Genomic DNA, 22,472 nt, shown 5'->3' on the forward strand with positions numbered 1-22,472 from the left:
GGCTCTTTTTATGTCTTTTGAAAGTGGGTGTGTGTGCAGCATCACTAGCCAGCCCCTCTCTCAACTGGCCATTGGTCAAGCTTTCCTTTCTCTCTTGATTGGGGAAAAGAAGTGGAGTGTCAGAGCGATGTCATTTAATGGCTTGCAGAAAGGACACTCCCCTGTCAAATTACACACAATCTATATTTGACCTAAAGACATATTTCCCCGATAGACAGTTGTTTGGCATTGCATACACACATCATGCATTTACTGATGGTAGCCCCTGTTCCAATTCTGTCGTTTCTAGGAGCTTGGGTTCAAAAATGGCAACATATTTCACTTTTTGGTCGGGTTACCAATATTGGATTTTTCTCCAGATTTATACACATGTACACGGCCTGTCCATACATACTCCAGTAAATTACCATGTCTCTAGCTTAAACACAGAGTCTGTAGTATACATAAATAGCAGGGTTTTGCCCCAGAACATCACACAAATTGGAGTTTGGGCTTGAATCGAAGGTACATTTTTTAAATGAAGGCTCTCAAAGTTATACATTCCTGTCATTTGATTACAAAGAGTTATCAGTGTTTCTGTAAAATATATATTTTGCTTTCAATTCAGTTCTCAGAGTGTTGGAGTCCGCCTCCAAGACTGGGGTGGGTCAGTGATCACATGTGTCTTCTGGCAGGCAGGCCTTTGTTAACAGGAAACAGTCAAAATCAACATATTCTATTCAAGTGCGAGAGCCTATTGTGTGGTCTCCAGGAGGTTGAGGTCAGCAGACCAGGGGGTCACTTTGCATTTGGTTATTATGACCATGTGATATCCTGGGCTGTGGTGTGAATCTCTGGAGGTGAGAGGTTTCCCAGCCTTTGGCCTGTTAATTAAATCAGATTGTCTTCTGGGAACAGCATGTGGTTAAGATTTTAATTAACTCCCAGCCTTTGATGTATAGGCCTCTCCTGCAACTCCTGACATGCAGTTTCCCTGTCAGAGTTTAGACCGCTAGCGCCGCCTTGAGGATTTTGTTGGTACTGCATCCATTTTTGGGATCTTTCTTGGATTAATGCATTCCAAACAGGAATGGTTCTTACATGGTAGTAAATCCTTGCTTAACATTGTTTTGATGGGGCTCCTTACAGTAAAATGGTTATGTGGAACCCCACAAAAGGGTTGAATCTTTAAAGTGGTCCGGTGAGCCACGATTTCAGCAACTTTTTGACATCAGTAACAGTGGATTTTGTTAACAAAGATCTTTCTTTACACTGGTGGGTGGCAAGTGAGGTAACCATTTTGGTGTGCGCACAAACTGCGTGGTTCTCCTGGATTCTGGCGCACTTGTGGGCTTTTTGGCCATCTTGGATTTTCTAAGCCCACAGCACCAAAGGTTGCAGCATGATAGCTCAAACGTGGGTCAGGACACCCAACATAGCATTGCAATGAAATACATTCTCTGGGATCAACAAGTAGAGAATTCAAATAACCGACTGCACTTTCACACTGTTGCTCTTCACTGCTGCCATGCTGGTCTCTGGTTTAAAAGAGTTCTCCTAGCAAATAATGCTACAATCAAACACGTTGCACGGGAACAACAAGTACAGCATCCATGTGCCCAACTGCACTTTCTCACTGCAGACCTTCAGGGCTGCTATGCTAGTCTCTAGTTTAAAAGAATTACCCCAGCTAATTGTGTTGCAGTCAAACACGCCCTGCAGGAACAAAAAGTACAGAATCCAAACACCCAAATGCACTTTCACACTGCTGCACTTCACTGGTGCCGCACTGGTATCTTGTTTAAAAGGGTTCTCTTAGTAAATAGTTTTGCAATTAAACACGTCCTCTGGGAACATCAAGCCCAGAAACCAAGTGACCACCTGCACTTTCTTCCCGCTGCACTTCAGCGCTGCCATGCTGGTCTCTGGTTTAAAAGGGTTTTCTTAGCAAATAGTTTTGCAATTAAACCACATTCTCCAGGAACAACACGTGCAGAATCCAAATACCCAACTGCATTTTCACGCTGCTGCACTTCAGCGATGCCGTGCTGGTCTCTGGTTTAAAAGGGTTATAATAGCAAATAGTGTTGCAATCAAACAAGTCCCCCAGGAACACAAAAAGTACAGAATCCAAACACCCAAATGCACATTAACACGGTCGCGCTTCACTGCTGCCACGCTGGTCTCTGCTTTAAAAGGGTTATCTTTGCAAACAGTGTTGCAATGAAGCATGTCCTCCAGGAACGAAGGCACACAATCCAAGTGCTCAACTGCACTTTCTCACTTCCACACTTCAGCACTGCCGTCCTGGTCTCTGGTTTAAAAGTGTTCTCTTAGCAAATAGTGTTGCAATCAAACATGTCCTCCAGGAACAACAAGCACAGAATTCAAGTGCCCAACAACACTTTGTTGCTGTCGTACTTCACCGCTGCTGCGCTGATCTCTGGTTTAAAATTATTCTTTTAGCAAATAGCATTGCAAACAACATATCCTCTGGGAACAACATTCACAGAATCCATGTACCCAACTTCAGTTTCTCGCTGCCGCACTTTAGTGCTGATGCACTGGTCTCTGATTTAAAAGGGTTCTTCTCGCAAATAGTGTTGCAATCAAACACATTCTCCGGGAACAACAAGCACAGAATACAAGTGCCCAAATACACTTCTCGCTGCCGAACTTCCGTGCTGGTCTCTGGTTTAAAAGGGTTCTCCTAGCAAATAGTGCTGCATTCAAAGACATCCTCCAGGAACAACAAGCACAGAATCCACGTGTCCAACTGCACTTTCTTCCTCCAGCACTTCAGCGTGCCCGCGCTAGTTTTTGGTTTAAAAGGGTTCTCCTAGCAAATAGTATTGCAATCAAACACCTGCTACACGAACAACAAACACAGAATCCAAGTGCCCAACTGCACTTCTCGCTGTGCTGCCATGCTGGAATCTGATTTAAAGTTGTTCACTTAGAAAATAGTATTGCAATCAAACACATTTTTGGGAAAAACTATTACGGAATAAAAATACCCAACTGCACTTTCACACTGCCGCACTTCAGCGATGTCGTGCAGGTCTGTGGTTTAAAGGGGTTCTCCTGGCAAATAGAGCTGCAATCAAACAGGTTGTATGGGAATAACAAGCAAAGAACCCATGTGCCCAACTGCACTTTCTCTCTGCCGCACTTCATTGCTGCTATGCTGGTCTCTGGTTTAAAAGAATTACCCTCGCAAATAGTGGTACTATCAAACATGTTGTATGGAAACAACAAGCACAGAACCCATGTGCCCAACTGCACTTTCGCTCTGCCGTACTTCAGTGCTGCTGTGCTGGACTCTAGTTTAAAAGAATTTCCCTCGCAAATAGTGTTGCAATCAAACATGTTGTATGAAAACAACAAGCACAGAACCCATGTGCCCAACTGCACTTTTCTCTGCCGCACTTCAGTGCTGCTGTGCTGGTCTCTGGTTAAAAAGAATGACCCTGCAAATAGTGTTGGAATAATAAAATGTTGTATGGGAACAACAAGTACAGAATCCAATTGTCCAACTGAATTTTCTCGCTACCACACTTCACCATTGCCACCTTGGTCTTTGGTTTAAAAGGATTCTCTTAGAAAATAGTGTTGCAATCAAACAAGTCCTCCGGGAACAAAAAAGCAAACAATCCAAGTGTACAACTGCACTTTGTAACTACTGCACTTCAGCACTGCCACACTGGTCTCTGGTTTCAAAGGTTTCTATTAGCATATAGTTTTGAAATCAAACAGGTCCTCCGGGAACAACAAGCACACAATTCAAGTGCCCAACTGCACATTGTCACTGCCATACGTCACTGCTGCTGCGCTGGTCTCTGGTTTAAAAGCGTTCTCTCGGCAAATAGCGTTGCAATCAAAAACATCCTCTGGAAACAACAAGCATATAATCAAAGTGCACAACTGTGTTTCTCACTGCTGCATTTCAGTGCTGCCATGCTGGAATCTGGTTTAAAAGGGTTCACTTAGCAAATAGTACTGCAATCAAACATGTCCTCCAGGAAAAATAAATACACAATCCAAAGACCCAAATGCACTTTCACGCTGCCGCACTTCAGTGATGCCACGCTGGTCTCTGGTTTAAAAGAGTTCTAGTAGCAAATAGTGTCCCCCGAGGCCAGGCCCTCCATGAGGAGCAGCCTAAAATGGCCGCTGTGCTATTTTGTTTATCGGTTGCGTAGCAACCAGCACGAACGCACATCGCGTTCTATTGGAGGAGATTCCGACGTCCTCCCCACAGCGAGCCGGAAGGCCGCGTGAGCCGGCACATATTCGAAGGCACGCATTAAAAGCCACCCACCTGTCTGTGCCTATCCGTGTCGGGCAGAGGAGGAACACTTCGTATATGGCATCCGCGGCCACGTAAGTACTGGTCTGCGAGTATTAACAATGATAATGCCCATCTATGCGCTGCCGACACAAAGCCATCCTCTAAACACGTCTTAACACCATTCCTGCACTTCGCGCATGACGCCCCGTTTGCTAGAAATATTACTGTTACCATGAGTGCCATACAATGCATGGTGATCTGCTAACGTGCATCACTGTACGCAATTATCTAACTTCGCCTGATAAGGCGCCAGCACTGTCTCACCTCGAACTTGCTACTATGACCAAAAACATTTGTGCAACACCTTTACCTACTGCTATGCCCTGCATATTGCCTGCCGCACACCTGTTACTCACTACGAACCTAACTGTATCTTGTAGACTGCACATTAGTACGCCTTGCCACCCGCATGTTATATCAAGCTCAACTATGGTCCTCCTCCCTTCTTACCGATTGCCCACCGCGGAATGCCTATTTCCTCCTTCACTTAAGCATGCATGATTAGCCTCTCAAACATGAGCTATACTACGTTTTTATCAATACTATATCCTACCTTTATGTTGCTCCTCTGCTTACACGAATTTCTGTACTGTTTTGTAAACGTTAGCTGCTAATTTGCAACCCTGTGATATTTTGTGCCCTGCGCAACTCCGAATTTAGCTGCTAATTTGCAACCCTGTGATTTTTTGTTCCCTGCGCAACTCCGAATTTAGGTGCCAATTTGCAACCCTGTGATATTTTGTGCCCTGCGCAACTCCGAATTTAGGTGCCAATTTGCAACCCTGTGTTATTTTGTGCCCTGCGCAACTCCGAATTTAGGTGCCAATTTGCAACCCTGTGATATTTTGTGCCCTGCGCAACTCCGAATTTAGGTGCCAATTTGCAACCCTGTGATATTTTGTGCCCTGCGCAACTCCGAATTTAGGTGCCAATTTGCAACCCTGTGATATTTTGTGCCCTGCGCAACTCCGAATTTAGGTGCCAATTTGAAACCTTGTGATATTTTGTGCCCTGTGCAACTCCGAATCCAGGTGCTAACTTGCAACCCTGTGACATCCTGGTTCCCTGGTGCTCAGGAATCCAGCTGTGTGGCGGTTTGCTCTCTGCCTCTGCACCCCCGCAGCCACACTATGTTCACCTGGCTAACACCTATCATGTTCCCCTTCTGTGTCATAGTGGACAATGTACCTTGTAGCGCTAATAACTACACAGCCTACAGGAACGGCCTGGCTAAACTCGCCTGTCCTAGACATCATCCCATACCATGCCCCACACCCTTCCTACCACGACTCCCCCGTTCCCACCCACTCACCACCTGCCCCCCACATCACCCACCATCATAGGCCCCACCACCAACACTACAAACAGCCACCTCAAACCCAACACCATGCCTAACCACACCAAGCCTCTTGCCAGCCTCAAGCCTCCGGGACCTACCCCCTCTCTCTCTCCCAGTCTCACAACCCACAACAATAGACTAGGCACTAAACTATCTAACATAACCAGCAAGCCCACTGCCAAACTCAACTCCAAAAACTATAAGGAACACAAGGCCCCCAACAAACCCACACCACCACCACTAAAGGGAGCACTACTCAATGTCAGATCCCTCGCTGCCCACCCCATTAAAATAGCCGACATCATTCTCACCAATGACCTAGACTTCCTAGCCTTAACAGAAACCTGGCTTCACGATGCATCCGGACCACACTTATCTTTAGCCATCCCAGATAATTACAGCATCCTCAGAGCCGATAGACCCAACGGGAGGGGAGGAGGCGTAGCTATTATCTACAAATCCCCTTTAAACTTCAGATCAGCGGCCTCAGTTTCCCTCACTTCCTGCGAACTACTCACTATCAAGTTGCAAACCTCCACTACAAGCACTATCACTCTCCACGTCATATACAGACCTCCAGGCCCCCCTGGGGTCTTCGAAGAAGACATCACATCCCTCATTGCTGAAAACACCAAGCCCTCAGCACAAATCATCATCCTGAGGGACCTCAACCTAGGTTACTGCGACCCCAACGACACACCTGCCGCATCCCTAGCCAATGCACTAACAGAACTTGGCTTCGTACAACTCATTGTCCACCCCACCCACCAGAAAGGCAGAATCATTGACTGGCTAGTGACCCATAACTGCAACACATTTTGCAAGGACCCCCACCTTTGACTTGGATGGATCACCACCTCATCCTACTCGAGGTCAACACCAACCAACCTATGCCCAAAAATAGCCCCTTAGCTCCAGCCTGCCCTACCAGGAACAAACGCAATATTACTGCTGAAGCACTAATACCCTTGATCCTACCCACCCTCAATGCACTCCCACCCAACGCTGACCTAAACCTACTGGTCGACACATTCAATGATTCCATGGCCAAGGCGATGGACACCATCGCCCCTCTGAAACTTCGCAAAGTCAAACCAAGAGCTCACCTGAACTCCTGATACACCCCAAAACTCAAGCTACTCAGAAAAAAGAAAGCTAAAGCACAACTCACCTGGAAAACCAATCCCACCACTGAAAATAAATCTACTCTCACGACCATATGTTCCCTATACAAAAATGAAATAATTCGCTCTAAAAGAGAGGCATACAACACCAGAATTTATCAGGTCGGATCCTCCACTAAAGAATTATTTAAAATCCTAAAAGAGCTGGAAAATCCCAATCCGCCCGCGGATACCTGCTCTAAAGACAAACCGTGCACCAGTATCCAAAACGCCCTTAACAATAAAATCATAGGACTCCAAACTAAAATCGAGGACAAATGCCTACAACTCTCTAACAATAAACTCACCAACATTGGCTCACCTACGCCCAGCAATACCAAATCAGGCTTCACATTCAAGAAAGTAACCACGGTAGAAGTTCAGAAAATCATCTCCTCACTTAAGCCCTTAAACTGCAATGGAGATAGCTGTCCCGCACAGATCATAAAGGACGTGGCCAGAGACCTCTCCCTCTTCATCACAAAACTCATCAACCTATCATTCCTCAACAATTCTGTCCCCAGCAATCTAAAACAATCATGGGTTCTTCGACTCCTGAAAAAACAATCCCTCGACCCAGCCATCCCCACCAACTACAGACCCATCACCATAGTTCCTTTCCTATTAAAAATCCTGGACAAAGTCGCATACCTCCAAATTCAGGAATACCTAGAATCCAACCAACTACTAGGTATACGCCAATCCGGCTTCAGACCTCAGCACGGAACCGAAACTGCCCTTGTTGACCTCAAAAGCCAAATTGATGAAATTAATGACAAAGGCAACACCGCTATCCTACTCCTCTTAGACCTCTCAGCGGCCTTCGACTTGGTCGACCATAATATCCTCTGCAGCCACCTAGCCACAGCAGCTCACTTCTCCTCTGCTGCAGTCACATGGATACAATCCTTTCTGGCAAACAGAACCATGCATGTCTTCTCAGCTACAGATGCAGCAGACCTCATCCCCATCTCCTGCGGAGTCCCACAAGGCTCCTGTGTCTCCCCCACTTTGTATAACATATTTACAAAGCCACTATTTGACCAACTGGACCGTCTGGGTGTCACCTATACAAATTACGCAGATGACACCCAGATACTCCTTACCATCACAGGCAACTACCAGACAGACGTCACCCGGATAAACAAGATATTTTCCATCATTCAGGCATGGATGGCCTCCCATGGTCTCTGCCTGAACGATGAGAAAATGGAGCTCCTCCCTGTCGGCTCTCCCAGCAACCTGGCAAAATTGAATCCTAAATACAACAACATCGCTATCGATGGTCACACCATCCCCATCGCCAAAAGCGTAAAAACGCTTGGTTTTTACCTTGATGCTAACGTCAACCTTTCCAAACAAACTAACATGATTGCCTCAGCCTCTGCTTACACTGGCAAACTTTTTAGGGCCAGTAGACCCTTCCTATCTTCCAACAGTTGCCTTACTCTTGCAAGAGCCCTCATACAATCCAAACTGGATTACTCTAACAGCCTGTACCTAGGTGCCAACCAATCTATAATCAACAAACTACAAATACTTCAAAATAACGCACTACACGCAGCACTCAACATTCCCAGACGGGAGCACATCTCCGCTGCCAGGAAATCCTGCAAATGGCTCTCCATCCGACATAAAATCGACCTGAAATCAATCTGCCTCACATACAAGGCCTTAAACCACGTAGCCCCACCCTACCTCACCAACAAATTCTCCTTGAAACACGCCACTAGAACCACCAGATCCTCCAATGCCCTTTGCTTGTCCGTACCCAGATTCCTCTTAAAAAGAGCTGGAGGAGCTAGCCTCACACTACTTGCCTCCCAACTCTGGAACTCCATATTAAAACTATTGAGTCCCTCCAGATCTTCAGGAAACACGTCATCAGATGGCTCCTAAACATGGAGTAACCCCACCTTAGGCTCAAATATATGTATATTCTGTAATTTGTCGTTTTCAACTACTGTAGTTACTCCCAATAGGGGAGTACCCTGCCTTTGCTCAAACATGTCTGTATACCTGGTAAACTGCTATAATTGGAATCTGTATGTACACAACTATGTAACCATCTTCTTAAGCGCCCTTCTACCTCCGGGTTTGGAGCGTTATACAAATAAAATAAACAAACAAACAAACAGTGTTGCTATCAAACACATACTCTTGGAACAGCAAGCACAGGATTCAAGTGCCCAACTGCAATTTGTAGCTGCCGTACTTCACCACTGTTGCGCTAATCTTTTGGTTTAAAAGGTTTCTCCTAGCAAATAGTGTTGCAGTCAAACACGCACAGCAGGAACAAGAAGTACAGAATCCAAACACCCAAATGCACTTTCACACTGCCACACTTCAGCGGTGCCGCACTCGTATCTTGTTTAAAAGGGTTCTCTTAGTAAAGAGTTTTACAATTAAATACGTCCACTGGAAACAACAAGCACAGAATCCATGAACCCAACAGCACTTTTTCGCTGCCGCACTTCAGTGCTGCTGTACTGGTCTCTGTTTTAAAATAATTACACTCTCAAAAATTGCTGCAATCAAAGATGTCCTCTAGGAACAACAAGCACAGAATCCAAGTGCCCAGCTGCACTTTCTCGCTGCTGCAATTTAGCTCTGCTGCACTGATCTCTGATTTAAAAGGGTGCTTCTAGAAAATAATGTTGCAGTCAAGCATGGCGCCTGGGAACAACAAGTACAGAATCGAAGTGCACAACTGCACTTCTTGCTGCTGTAATTTTATGCTGCCAAACTGCTATCTGGTTTAAAAGGATTCTCTTAGCAAATAGTGTGACAATAAAACACGTTCTTCGGGAACAACATGCACAGAAACCAAGTGACCAACTGCACTTTCTTCCCTCTGCACTTTAGCGTTGCCATGCTTGTCTCTGGTTTAAAAGGCTTTTCTTAGCAAATAGTGTGGCAATCAAACACATTCTCTGGGAACAACAAGTACAGAATCCAAATACCCAACTGCACTTTCACGCTGCCGCACTTCAGCAATGCCGCACTGGTCTCTGATTTAAAAGGGTTCTACTAGCAAATAGTGTTGCAATCAAACACGTCCTCTGGGAATAACAAGCCCAGAATCCATGTAACCATCTGTACTTTCTTGCTGCGGCACTTCAGTGCTACTGTACTGTCTCTGGTTTACAATAATTACCCCAGCAAAAATTGTTGCAATCAAAGATGTCCACTGTGAACAACAAGCACAGAATCGAAGTGCCCAACTGCACTTTCTCGCTATTGCAATTTAGCGCTGCTCCACTGGTCTCTGATTTAAAAGGGTTCTTCTTGCAAATAGTGTTACAGTCAAACACATTCTCTGGGAACAGCAAGTACGGAATCCAAATACCCAACTGCACTTTCACACTGTTGTACTTCACCGCTGCCACGCTGGTCTCTGGTTTAAAAGGTTTCTCTTAGCAAATAGGGTTGCAATCAAGCACGTCCTCCAGAAACAACAAGCACATAATTTAAGTGCCCAACTGCACTTTGTTACTGAAGTACTTGTTTGCTGCTGCGCCGGTTTCTGGTTTAAAAGAGTTCTTTTAGCAAATAGTGTTGCAATCAAACATGTACTCTGGGAACAACAAGCACAGAATCAATGTGCCGAACTTCAGTTTCTCGCTGCTGCACTTGGTCGACCATAAAATCCTCTGCAGCCACCTAGCCACAGCAGCTCACTTCTCCTCTGCTGCAGTCACATGGATACAATCCTTTCTGGCAAACAGAACCATGCATGTCTTCTCAGCTACAGATGCAGCAGACCTCATCCCCATCTCCTGCGGAGTCCCACAAGGCTCCTGTGTCTCCCCCACTTTGTATAACATATTTACAAAGCCACTATTTGACCAACTGGACCGTCTGGGTGTCACCTATACAAATTACGCAGATGACACCCAGATACTCCTTACCATCACAGGCAACTACCAGACAGACGTCACCCGGATAAACAAGATATTTTCCATCATTCAGGCATGGATGGCCTCCCATGGTCTCTGCCTGAACGATGAGAAAATGGAGCTCCTCCCTGTCGGCTCTCCCAGCAACCTGGCAAAATTGAATCCTAAATACAACAACATCGCTATCGATGGTCACACCATCCCCATCGCCAAAAGCGTAAAAACGCTTGGTTTTTACCTTGATGCTAACGTCAACCTTTCCAAACAAACTAACATGATTGCCTCAGCCTCTGCTTACACTGGCAAACTTTTTAGGGCCAGTAGACCCTTCCTATCTTCCAACAGTTGCCTTACTCTTGCAAGAGCCCTCATACAATCCAAACTGGATTACTCTAACAGCCTGTACCTAGGTGCCAACCAATCTATAATCAACAAACTACAAATACTTCAAAATAACGCACTACACGCAGCACTCAACATTCCCAGACGGGAGCACATCTCCGCTGCCAGGAAATCCTGCAAATGGCTCTCCATCCGACATAAAATCGACCTGAAATCAATCTGCCTCACATACAAGGCCTTAAACCACATAGCCCCACCCTACCTCACCAACAAATTCTCCTTGAAACACGCCACTAGAACCACCAGATCCTCCAATGCCCTTTGCTTGTCCGTACCCAGATTCCTCTTAAAAAGAGCTGGAGGAGCTAGCCTCACACTACTTGCCTCCCAACTCTGGAACTCCATATTAAAACTATTGAGTCCCTCCAGATCTTCAGGAAACACGTCATCAGATGGCTCCTAAACATGGAGTAACCCCACCTTAGGCTCAAATATATGTATATTCTGTAATTTGTCGTTTTCAACTACTGTAGTTACTCCCAATAGGGGAGTACCCTGCCTTTGCTCAAACATGTCTGTATACCTGGTAAACTGCTATAATTGGAATCTGTATGTACACAACTATGTAACCATCTTCTTAAGCGCCCTTCTACCTCCGGGTTTGGAGCGTTATACAAATAAAATAAACAAACAAACAAACAGTGTTGCTATCAAACACATACTCTTGGAACAGCAAGCACAGGATTCAAGTGCCCAACTGCAATTTGTAGCTGCCGTACTTCACCACTGTTGCGCTAATCTTTTGGTTTAAAAGGTTTCTCCTAGCAAATAGTGTTGCAGTCAAACACGCACAGCAGGAACAAGAAGTACAGAATCCAAACACCCAAATGCACTTTCACACTGCCACACTTCAGCGGTGCCGCACTCGTATCTTGTTTAAAAGGGTTCTCTTAGTAAAGAGTTTTACAATTAAATACGTCCACTGGAAACAACAAGCACAGAATCCATGAACCCAACAGCACTTTTTCGCTGCCGCACTTCAGTGCTGCTGTACTGGTCTCTGTTTTAAAATAATTACACTCTCAAAAATTGCTGCAATCAAAGATGTCCTCTAGGAACAACAAGCACAGAATCCAAGTGCCCAGCTGCACTTTCTCGCTGCTGCAATTTAGCTCTGCTGCACTGATCTCTGATTTAAAAGGGTGCTTCTAGAAAATAATGTTGCAGTCAAGCATGGCGCCTGGGAACAACAAGTACAGAATCGAAGTGCACAACTGCACTTCTTGCTGCTGTAATTTTATGCTGCCAAACTGCTATCTGGTTTAAAAGGATTCTCTTAGCAAATAGTGTGACAATAAAACACGTTCTTCGGGAACAACATGCACAGAAACCAAGTGACCAACTGCACTTTCTTCCCTCTGCACTTTAGCGTTGCCATGCTTGTCTCTGGTTTAAAAGGCTTTTCTTAGCAAATAGTGTGGCAATCAAACACATTCTCTGGGAACAACAAGTACAGAATCCAAATACCCAACTGCACTTTCACGCTGCCGCACTTCAGCAATGCCGCACTGGTCTCTGATTTAAAAGGGTTCTACTAGCAAATAGTGTTGCAATCAAACACGTCCTCTGGGAATAACAAGCCCAGAATCCATGTAACCATCTGTACTTTCTTGCTGCGGCACTTCAGTGCTGCTGTACTGTCTCTGGTTTACAATAATTACCCCAGCAAAAATTGTTGCAATCAAAGATGTCCACTGGGAACAACAAGCACAGAATCGAAAGTGCCCAACTGCACTTTCTCGCTATTGCAATTTAGCGCTGCTCCACTGGTCTCTGATTTAAAAGGGTTCTTCTTGCAAATAGTGTTACAGTCAAACACATTCTCTGGGAACAGCAAGTACAGAATCCAAATACCCAACTGCACTTTCACACTGTTGTACTTCACCGCTGCCACGCTGGTCTCTGGTTTAAAAGGTTTCTCTTAGCAAATAGGGTTGCAATCAAGCACGTCCTCCAGAAAAAACAAGCACATAATTTAAGTGCCCAACTGCACTTTGTTACTGAAGTACTTGTTTGCTGCTGCGCCGGTTTCTGGTTTAAAAGAGTTCTTTTAGCAAATAGTGTTGCAATCAAACATGTACTCTGGGAACAACAAGCACAGAATCAATGTGCCGAACTTCAGTTTCTCGCTGCTGCACTTTAGCGCTGCTGCACTGGTCTCTGATTTAAAAGGGTTCTCCTCGCAAATAGTGCTGCAATCAAGCTCGTCTTTGTGGAACAACATGCACTGAATCCAAATGCCCAACTGCACTTGTCACTGCCGCACTTGAGCACTGCCATGCTAGTATCTTGTTTAAAAGGATTCTCTTAGCAAATAGTGTGACAATCAAACACGTTCTTTGGGAACAACATGCACAGAACCCAAGTAACCAACTGCACTTTCTTCCCTCTGCACTTCAGCGCTGCCATGCTGGTGTCTGGTTTAAAAGGTTTTTCTTAGAAAATAGTGTTGCAATCAAACACATTCTCCGGAAACATGTACAGAATCCAAATACCCAACTGCACTTTCACGCTACCGCACTTCAGCGCTGCCACACTGGTATCTCGCTTAAAAGTGTTCTCTTAGCAAATAGTGTTTCAATCAAACACATCCTCTTAGAATAACAAGCACAGAATCCATATACCCAACTGCACTTTCTCCCTGCTGCAATTTAGTGCTACTGCACTGCTCTCTGATTTAAAAGAGTTCTTCTAGCAAATAGTATTGCAATCAAGCACGTCCTCTAGGAACAAGAATTACAGAATCCAAGTGCACTACACCTTTTCTGCCATACTTTTACGCTGCCATGCTGGTATCTGGTTCAAAAGGGCTGTCCTAACAAATAGTGTGACAATCAAACGTCCTTTGGGAACAACACGCACATAAACCAAGTGCCCGACTGCACTTTCTTCCCAACAGACTTCAGCGATGCCGTGCTGGTCTCTGATTTAAAAGGCTTCTCCTAGCACATAGTGTTGCAATCAAACACATCCTGTGGGAAAACCAAGCACAGAATCCAAGTGCCCAATAGCACTTTCTTCTCTCCACACTTCAGCACTGCTGCGCTGGTCTCTGGTTTAAAAGGGTTCTCTTACCAAATATTTTTGCAATCAAACATGTCCTTCAGGAACAACAAGCACACAATCCAAGTGCTGAACTGCACTTTTTTACTGCCACACTTCAGCACTGATGTGCTGGTATCTGGTTTAAAGGGGTTGTCTAAGCAAATACTGTTGGAATCAAACAACTGCACTTTCTTCCATCAGCCCTTTAGTGCTGCCATGCTGGTCTGTGTATTAATTGGACAAATACATCTTGTGGAACAATAAGTACAGAATCCACTCTGGTTTAAAATGGTTCTCTTAGCAACTAGTGTTGCAATCAAACATGTTCTCTCGGAACAACCACAGAATCCAAGTGCCCAGCTGTTCCATGCTGTCATGCTGGAATCTGGTTTAAAATGGTTCACTTAGCAAATTGTGCTGCAATCAAGCAAGTCCTCTGTAAACAACAAGCACACAATCCAAGTGCTCAACTGCACTTCCTAACTGCCTCACTTCATCACTGCCGAACTGGTCTCTACTTTAAAAAAGTTTCTCTTAACAAATAGGGCCTCATTATGACCCATGGCGGTAATCTGCCGACATTACCGCCATGGCGTAATGAGCGTTTACGCCGTGGGTCGATGGCGTAAAGAGCGCCACATTACGACCCATCGCGCACAAGCATTACGCCATGGCGGTAATGTAAATAACGCCATGGCGGAAAAGGCCCCTACCGGCATCGTAGGGCGAGCAAGGTGCACTTCCGCCACTGTAAGTAGCGGCCACCCTAATTAGCGGCCGCCGCAATTAGCGGTGGCCGCAATTAGCGGTCACCGTAAAAAGCAGAACCGGAAATAGCGTCATCGCGGCGGAACGGGAAACAGCACGTCAGCCATCTTTAAAAACACAATCCATTGCCATCCTTCCGAACAACACCAGATCCAACCCTGACACCTGTCCCAACCCATCACCCACCCATCCAACCACCCAAAAATGCCTAAAGTTGTTAAGAAGGCATGTGACCGCCAGCGCCAGGAAAGATTTAGCCGGGAGGAACTATGCATGCTTGCGGAGACCCTGCAAGACAATGCAGCTGTCGTTTTCTCGCCGGAAATGACCAGGCCAGCGATAGCAAAAAAGAAGGCCATATGGGCCCTGGTGGCCGAGCGCGTCAGCGCGGTGGGGACCGTACCCCGCACCCCACAGCAGTTCAGGAAGCGCTGGGATGACCTTCGCATACGGGTCAGAGCCTTTATCTCTGCGAACCGCAACCTTGCCCTGGGTACCGGTGGAGGTTCGGAATCCCCACTGAAACTCCAACCGCGGGAGGTGATTTGTGCAACCACGATTGGCATGGAAGGCATTGAAGGCGTCGGAGGGATGGAAAGGGGAGTTCCGACATCAGGCGATGAAGGTAGGTGCCTCAAACAAGACATGCCATAGTCACTGCAGTCCATTCATGTGTGGCACAATGTTGCCCTAGAGTGTAAATGCAACACATTAGCTCGACACTGCCCATAGCCACATGCGAGCTCCACCCTGTATACACTGCTGGCACCCACATACCTGCATCCACATACCACACAAAAAGGAGACAACCTGCATGGCCCTGCCTGAAATCTGCCTCATCTACTGACCAGATGCATGTCAATCATTGTCATTCCAAAGTCTGCAGACCCATCAATAACGCCCTCCCTCCTTTGCTCCACCACAGGCACAGATTCACACCCCGAGCTCCATGACACCCCTGCGACGAAGAGAGCCAAGAAGGCCAATAATACCATCCCCGCACCCTCAACCTCAGCTGCAGTGAGGCAGACCCCACAGCAAGCAGAATCCACTGCAAGCAAACCGGACGGCCCACCAGCAAGCACCCCAGTAGGCAGCAGGCCAGCAGCAGCAGCTCCACCTGTACCAACATTGCCTGCCACAGAAGGCACCGGGTCTGCGGCCAGCAGCAACATGAGTGAAACAGCTGCAATTGCTGCATGTTCAGACTCTGACATTGAGGAGCACGAAGTCAGAAGCCCCACTGACCTTCTACATTCCCCCTGTTTGTCAAATGCCAGCCCCCATGAGGATCACACACAGGGGCACACAGAGGAAGAGGAGTGGCCTTCTACCCCATGCCCAGGCCTCAGTCCACAGGAGGGGAGCAGCCCCTCCATCACACCACCAGCACTGGGCATGGCCCAGCAGGGGCAGCAGTCCCTCGAGGACATCATAGAACGGCAGCAACATCTGTCCACGATGCTGACTGAGCATGCTGAGGAATGTGTGGGGGCTAGGGCAACCATTGAACAGGCCACAGAGACCCTAAGGGCCGATATAGCGCAGAGCACTGCCACCCTGAGGGATGCTATGCAGGCCATGTCTAGGGACATTTGTGGTGAACTTGCCGGGTTGCGTCGTGCGCTCACTGAGCACACCCGCACCCTACAGGACGTGCATGCACGGGGGCAGGCAGGGACATCCTCCACTGCCAGTTCTGCACAGAGCAGCCCCGTCCGACGTTCTGGACGGAACCTGCGCTCCACAGCCAGGGGTGCCCCGGGGGCCGGGAGAGGGGGCTTGTAACAGCCTGTGGCCACTGTCACAGGCATCTGTTGACACTTACATGGGGTGTGTTGGGGTGTGCAGGGGGCAGGGGGGAGGTGGGAGGGGGTGTGTTGGGGTGTGCAGGGGGGAGGTGGGAGGGGGTGTGCAGGGGGGAGGGGGGAGGTGGGAGGGGGTGTGTTGGGGTGTTCAGGGGGGAGGGGGGAGGTGGGAGGGGGTGTGCCACAACGTTTTATGATTGAAATACACTTTTTGCTTTTCCGAAATGAAATGTGTGGACATTTTCATTGCATATGTGTGCTTTATTGGTGTACAGTCCACAGTGTGCATGTCCCAGAGACACACAGTGCCCCAAGTGCAGTCTCCATGTGATACACACCAGCCGTGTGTGCTAGAAGCAGTGGTCGATGATATTTTGGCGCATTGCACGCCCCTCCTGTGTATCACCTCCTCCATGGGGTGCCGCCCCATCTGCACCCTCCTCATCCTCATCGTCAGGTGGTTGCAGTTCTGCGTCAGGGGGCAGGGGCACATTCCGTCTGACGCACATATTGTGTAGCATGACACATGCCATGACGATCTTTGCCACCTTCTCATGGCGGTACAGGAGTGCCCCACCAGACCTGCTGAGGCATCGGAACCGTGCCTTCAATAGGCCGAATGTCTGCTCTATGACCACACGGGTACGTGTATGTGCACGGTTGAAGTCCTCCTCGTGCTGGTTCTGCGGGTTCCGGACTGGTGTAAGGAGCCACCTCTTCAGGCGATAGCCTGCATCACCTGTATGTAGGCGAGAATGTATGTGTCAGTCATGACGTCTGATCAAGAACATGATGTGCCACCATGGCTTGCATCCAACTGTTACTTTGGCTCACTTCTACATGCACTAATTGATTCACAAAATGCAACCAGTAAATGCGCATGGCTCCCATGGCCTGTTTTGCATGCCATCACCCAATGTATGCAGAGGGGTGGAGTGCATTGTGAGTGCCCATCCACTGTGTCCGTTCATGCCGTTTGGTTAGTTGGCCTGGCACATGTCCTGTGATGGCAATGCGCACATCATTGCAACATTGCTGTGGGCCTCATCATGACCACAGTGAGCAATGCTGATGTAGACAGGGACATTTTGGGGGCCCTGCTGTCTGTGTAATGGTGTGTTGATGTTTCTGTCCGTCATGTGCCTCCTTCGTGGGCAGTTATGGGGGACAGGCCTATCGGTTGATGGTGTTTGGTGACGTGCATGTAGGTGCTTTTCATTGTTGACAATGTGGTCTGATTTGGTAGAATGCACTTGCAGATGGTTGTGTCATGGTTGGGACACAACCTCATTCACATGGTAGGGCTGCATACATTGGGTATTGGCTTTACTGGTGTTGGGTGGAGTTTGGGTTGCTTTAGGGTATCATCTGTCTCTGTTCTCTCTGCTACTCACAGCCAGGTGGAGTATGCATCATCCCCCCCCCTTTCAGCCAGGTGGAGTATGCATCATTCCCCCCCCCCTTTCAGCCAGGTGGAGTATGCATCATTCCCCCCCCTTTCAGCCAGGTGGAGTATGCATCATTCCCCCCCCTTTCAGCCAGGTGGAGTATGCATCACCCCCCCCTTTCAGCCAGGTGGAGTATGCATCATTCCCCCCCTTTCAGCCAGGTGGAGTATGCATCATTCCCCCCCCCCCCTTTCAGCCAGGTGGAGTATGCATCGGTACGTCATTCACCTACCCACTTCACATTTCCATGGTCATGACATTGGACTCAACGAGTAGCCAGGATCTTGGGCCTGCATGTCGCTCCATGTAGCGTGGTATTGTGGAGTTCCTCACGACCATAGAATCATGGGTTGATCCGGGGAATCGGGCACAACAATGTGTGATGATCTTGTTGGAGTCACAGACCATTTGCACGTTGATTGAGTGGAACTGTTTCCGGTTGCGGTTTGGTACCTCCATGGCATGTGGAACCACCAATTCCACATGGGTGCAGTCGATGGCACCAATGCAACCAGGTATGCCGGCTAGTGCATGGAAACCCACTTTGGTGTTTACAATCTCCTGGGCAGTCCGTGGTAATGAGATGTGGTCGTCTGTGTGCTTGAGGAGGGCATCGAGCACTTGGATGAGTGTTCGTGAGAATAATGGTTGTGAGATGCCATGCAAGTGCCCCACTGTGTGCTGGTAAGTGCCTGTGGCCAGGAAGTGGAGTACAGACACTACCTTCAGTCGGGGTGGGATAGCGGTTGGAGTTTCTATCATGCTGACGATGTTGTTGTGTGTCATGTCTACGATGGCAGTGATGGTGTCCCGGTCCAAACGGTACAGGGTGTGGATCTGCTCAGCAGTGAGGTTGAATGGATTGGCTATGATGCGTGGGATTGGGGGCTGCCTGCGTGGTGGCACTGGCTGTGCTGGTGGGGCTTGCTGGGCCTGCCTTGCCCTCCTTCTCCTCCTGCATCTCCTCTGTGCTGCCTGTTGTTGTTGTTGCTGTTGTAGCACTTGCATTGCTATCAGGTCCTCCAGCCTCAACATTGCTAGTCGTATTGGTATCATTGTGGAGTGTGACTGGGTGTGGGAAGGGGTGGGGTGTGCTCTTTTTGTACTTCCTGAGTCTGTATTGCCTTCACCTGTGCTGTTTCTGTGCACCTGTGGCAGCTGCATTCACTTTACATGGCCATTTACGGTTGGTTCGCGATGGCGTACTTAGCACCATGGCGGTAAGGTACTTAACGGGCTGGGTGATGGTGTTAGGTGCATGTCCGCTTGGGTCGGCATTCGCGTACCTTTTCGCCATGGCGCTAAGTACGGTGTGGGAGGTCGCGTGAGCGCGCCCTTGGCGCAGTTAGCGGCAGTGTTAACTACGATGCCGCTAATGGCATCGTAGTTAACGGTCACGGGTCATGATCGGACCTAGCGGAAAACGATGGCGGTAACCATTTACCGCCATCGTTTTTCACTTAGCGCCAGGGTCGTAATGAGGCCCATAGTGTTGCAATCAAAAAGCCCTCTGGGAATGACAAGCACAGAATCCAACTGCCCAACTGCACTTCTACACTGCCGCACTTTAGCGCTGCTGTAATGGTCTCTGATTTAAAAGGGTTTGTCTAGCAAATAGCGTTGCAATCAAGTACGTCATCTGGGAACAACAAGCACAGAATCCAAGTACACAACTGCACTTCTCGCTGCTGCACTTGAGTGCTGCCATGCTGGTATCTGGTTTAAAAGGGCTCTCTTAGCAAATAGTGTGACAATCAGATACATCCTCTGTGAACAACATGCACAGAAACCAGGTGCCTGACTGCACTTTCTTCCCGACACACTTCAGAGATGCTGTGCTGGTCTCTAGTTTAAAAGGGTTTACTTAGCAGATAGTGTTGCAATCAAACACATACTTCGGGAACAAAAAGCACAGAATCCACGTGCCTACTGCCCTGTCTTGCTGCAGTACTTCAGTGCTGCTCTCTGGTTTAAAATAATTACCCTAGCAAATAGTTTTGCAATCAAACAGGTCCTTCAGGAACAACAAGTACAGAATCCAAACATCCAAATGCACTTTCACACTGCCCTACTACAGCAATGTGCGCTGGTGTCTGGGTTAAAAGGGTTCTCCTAGCAAATAGTGTTGCAATCCAACACGTCCAACAGGAAAAACAAGCACAAAATGAAAGTGCCCACCTGCAATTTGTCGCTGCTGTACTTCACCACTGCTGTTGACGTGGCCCCTGGAGGACCCTCGTGCATGGAAACAAGGTACAATCACCACACACAAACTGATACACCAGACATGAGGTTCAGTTCCTAAAATCTAGGGTTTATTGCAAAGCAAATAGTCTCAGTCGGCCGACTCGGTCTCATGTCCCGCAACGTGTGTCACCCAGACATCGTGGGACACAAGAGAGAGAACAATTTACATCAGTTACATTTATACAAAATGACCATAATATTATCATTAATGACAGTAATGACACATCTGAAACCGCCCATAATGTATCTCCTTTAGCAAGGGTTCGGTGATTGACAATTATGATGAACATGACATCCTTAGAGACATTTAGTTAGCAACAGTTGCAATCTGTTAAGGTGCAGACACTATTCGTTGTTACCGAGAACATAGTGCTCTTGTTCTGCACACAAGCTGTGTTCGTAGGAGGGACACATTCCAAGACTTACTATCTCTTGGTTTCTATTTGTGAGCTAGAGGTTGGCTCGATCTACAGCGACCCAGGAAAGGGGGGCCAGGAAAGAGAGTATAATTCAAGCCATTAACTGTCAATTTATACTGTTTCTGCCGCTACAGCGAGACTGGCTGGCACCTGCTTGGTGATTAAATGTCTTTCTGCTTACTTCCAAGGACGTGTGAGCGAGGAAGACGGTGAATTGCTGTCTGGGCTGTCTGAACTAGTCTCTCAATATGTAACTTGTGGCCTTGCTCTGTGCATGAGCAAAACAAAATAGAATTCATTTTAGCAAAGCATTTGAACAGAAAAGCAAAGAGAAGCAAAAATAGCAAAATGATGAATTCTATTCTTACAAAATGAACGCTCTATGGTTATGCTAACGATGCTGTACTAATGATGCCACACATATGATGCGGTTGGTTTTCGGCCAACATAATATACTGTCTATGCTATGGTAGGGTATTTTCTAGACTAACACTGTGCTTGTCTCTGGTTTAAAAGTTTATTTTTAGCAAATAGCGTTGCAATCAAACATGTCTGCTCGGAACAACATACACGCAATCCAAGTCCCCAACTTCACTTTCTCAGTGCTGCACTTTAGCACTGCTGCACTGGTCTCTGATTTTAAAGGTTTCTCTTAGCAAATAGAGTGACAACCAAAAACCTCCTTTGGGGTCAACATGCACGGAAACTGTTAGGAAAGAATTCATATTGTAGGTAATTTTCCTTCCATGTGGCAACCCCCAAACCTTTTGCTGTTGTTTTACACCCTGATCTAGACTTTGCCGGAGAAGCGCAGCCTTCCGCCGCACTGCTCTGGGCTTTCGCTCCATTCTTATGGGGAAACTGACATGCCCTTAAGACAGTCAGTACCGGGAAACGAACGTAGTCCTTTTCTCATGTTGCAGTTTTCGCTCAACATGGCACAAGAGTACACCGTAACCTACATTACTGCGCTCTTGGGTCTCTAGTCATTCTACAGGCCCTAGTAACTCTAAATGGATTCATAACGAACTGTGCAAGTATGTCAAGGACGGGACTGGGGGCAGCGATCGTTTCTTTATGTTTTGAACTCCCTTTTGCCCTGTTAACCGCGCTTCTCGAGTTTGGCCAAAATGGGTGGCCTGGCTTCCAAAATGGCCATGCCACGAGGTTCTTTGTCCTGTCCATTGACCGTCTTGCCCCTTCACCTTCCCCAGGTCGAGCCGACCCGGGGCCATCCTTATTTGGGCATGTACTTTCCCGAGAAACACAGATGCTTTTGCGAGCTTCTGCAGGCCTTGTGTGTGCCTCCAGGGTGTGGGCTGGGATGTCTGGTCCCAATACACATCCTGGGTGCCGAGAGTCTAGTGTGTCTTGAATGCCTGGGACCACTGTGGTCCGTGATAGGTCCACGTATAGTGTGAGTGTTTTGTGAGCAGATCTCCCATTGGGTCCTCTCCGTTTTGGCGCAGAGGGAACTCTGGATAAGAGGAGGCTGGAAACACCACTACCATGTCGATCTCCTGAGTTCTCACGAACGACGGATACAGGAGCCAAGTATCCTGCAACTAAGAGGCTGAACCGAGGAATCGCTGGTGACCCGCTGA

General features: G+C 47.4%; 1 protein-coding gene and 1 long non-coding RNA gene across 2 annotated transcripts in view; one reads left to right on the forward strand and one right to left on the reverse strand.

Moving 5' to 3' along the window:
• LOC138491567 (allantoinase, mitochondrial-like) overlaps positions 1-22,472 on the reverse strand; it is a 2,117,278-nt gene that overhangs the window by 1,211,307 nt on the left and 883,499 nt on the right. The gene's annotated exons all lie outside the window — the stretch shown is intronic.
• LOC138491568 (uncharacterized) overlaps positions 4,274-22,472 on the forward strand; it is a 159,368-nt gene continuing 141,169 nt past the window's right edge. Inside the window, exon 1 of the long non-coding RNA XR_011276040.1 lies at positions 4,274-4,362. This is a non-coding gene — a long non-coding RNA (uncharacterized lncRNA). The remainder of the gene's footprint in view (positions 4,363-22,472) is intronic.

Source organism: Ambystoma mexicanum, chromosome 10 (genome assembly GCF_040938575.1).
Source record: "Ambystoma mexicanum isolate Mex_15411 chromosome 10, UKY_AmexF1_1, whole genome shotgun sequence".
Lineage (NCBI taxonomy): Eukaryota > Metazoa > Chordata > Amphibia > Caudata > Ambystomatidae > Ambystoma > Ambystoma mexicanum.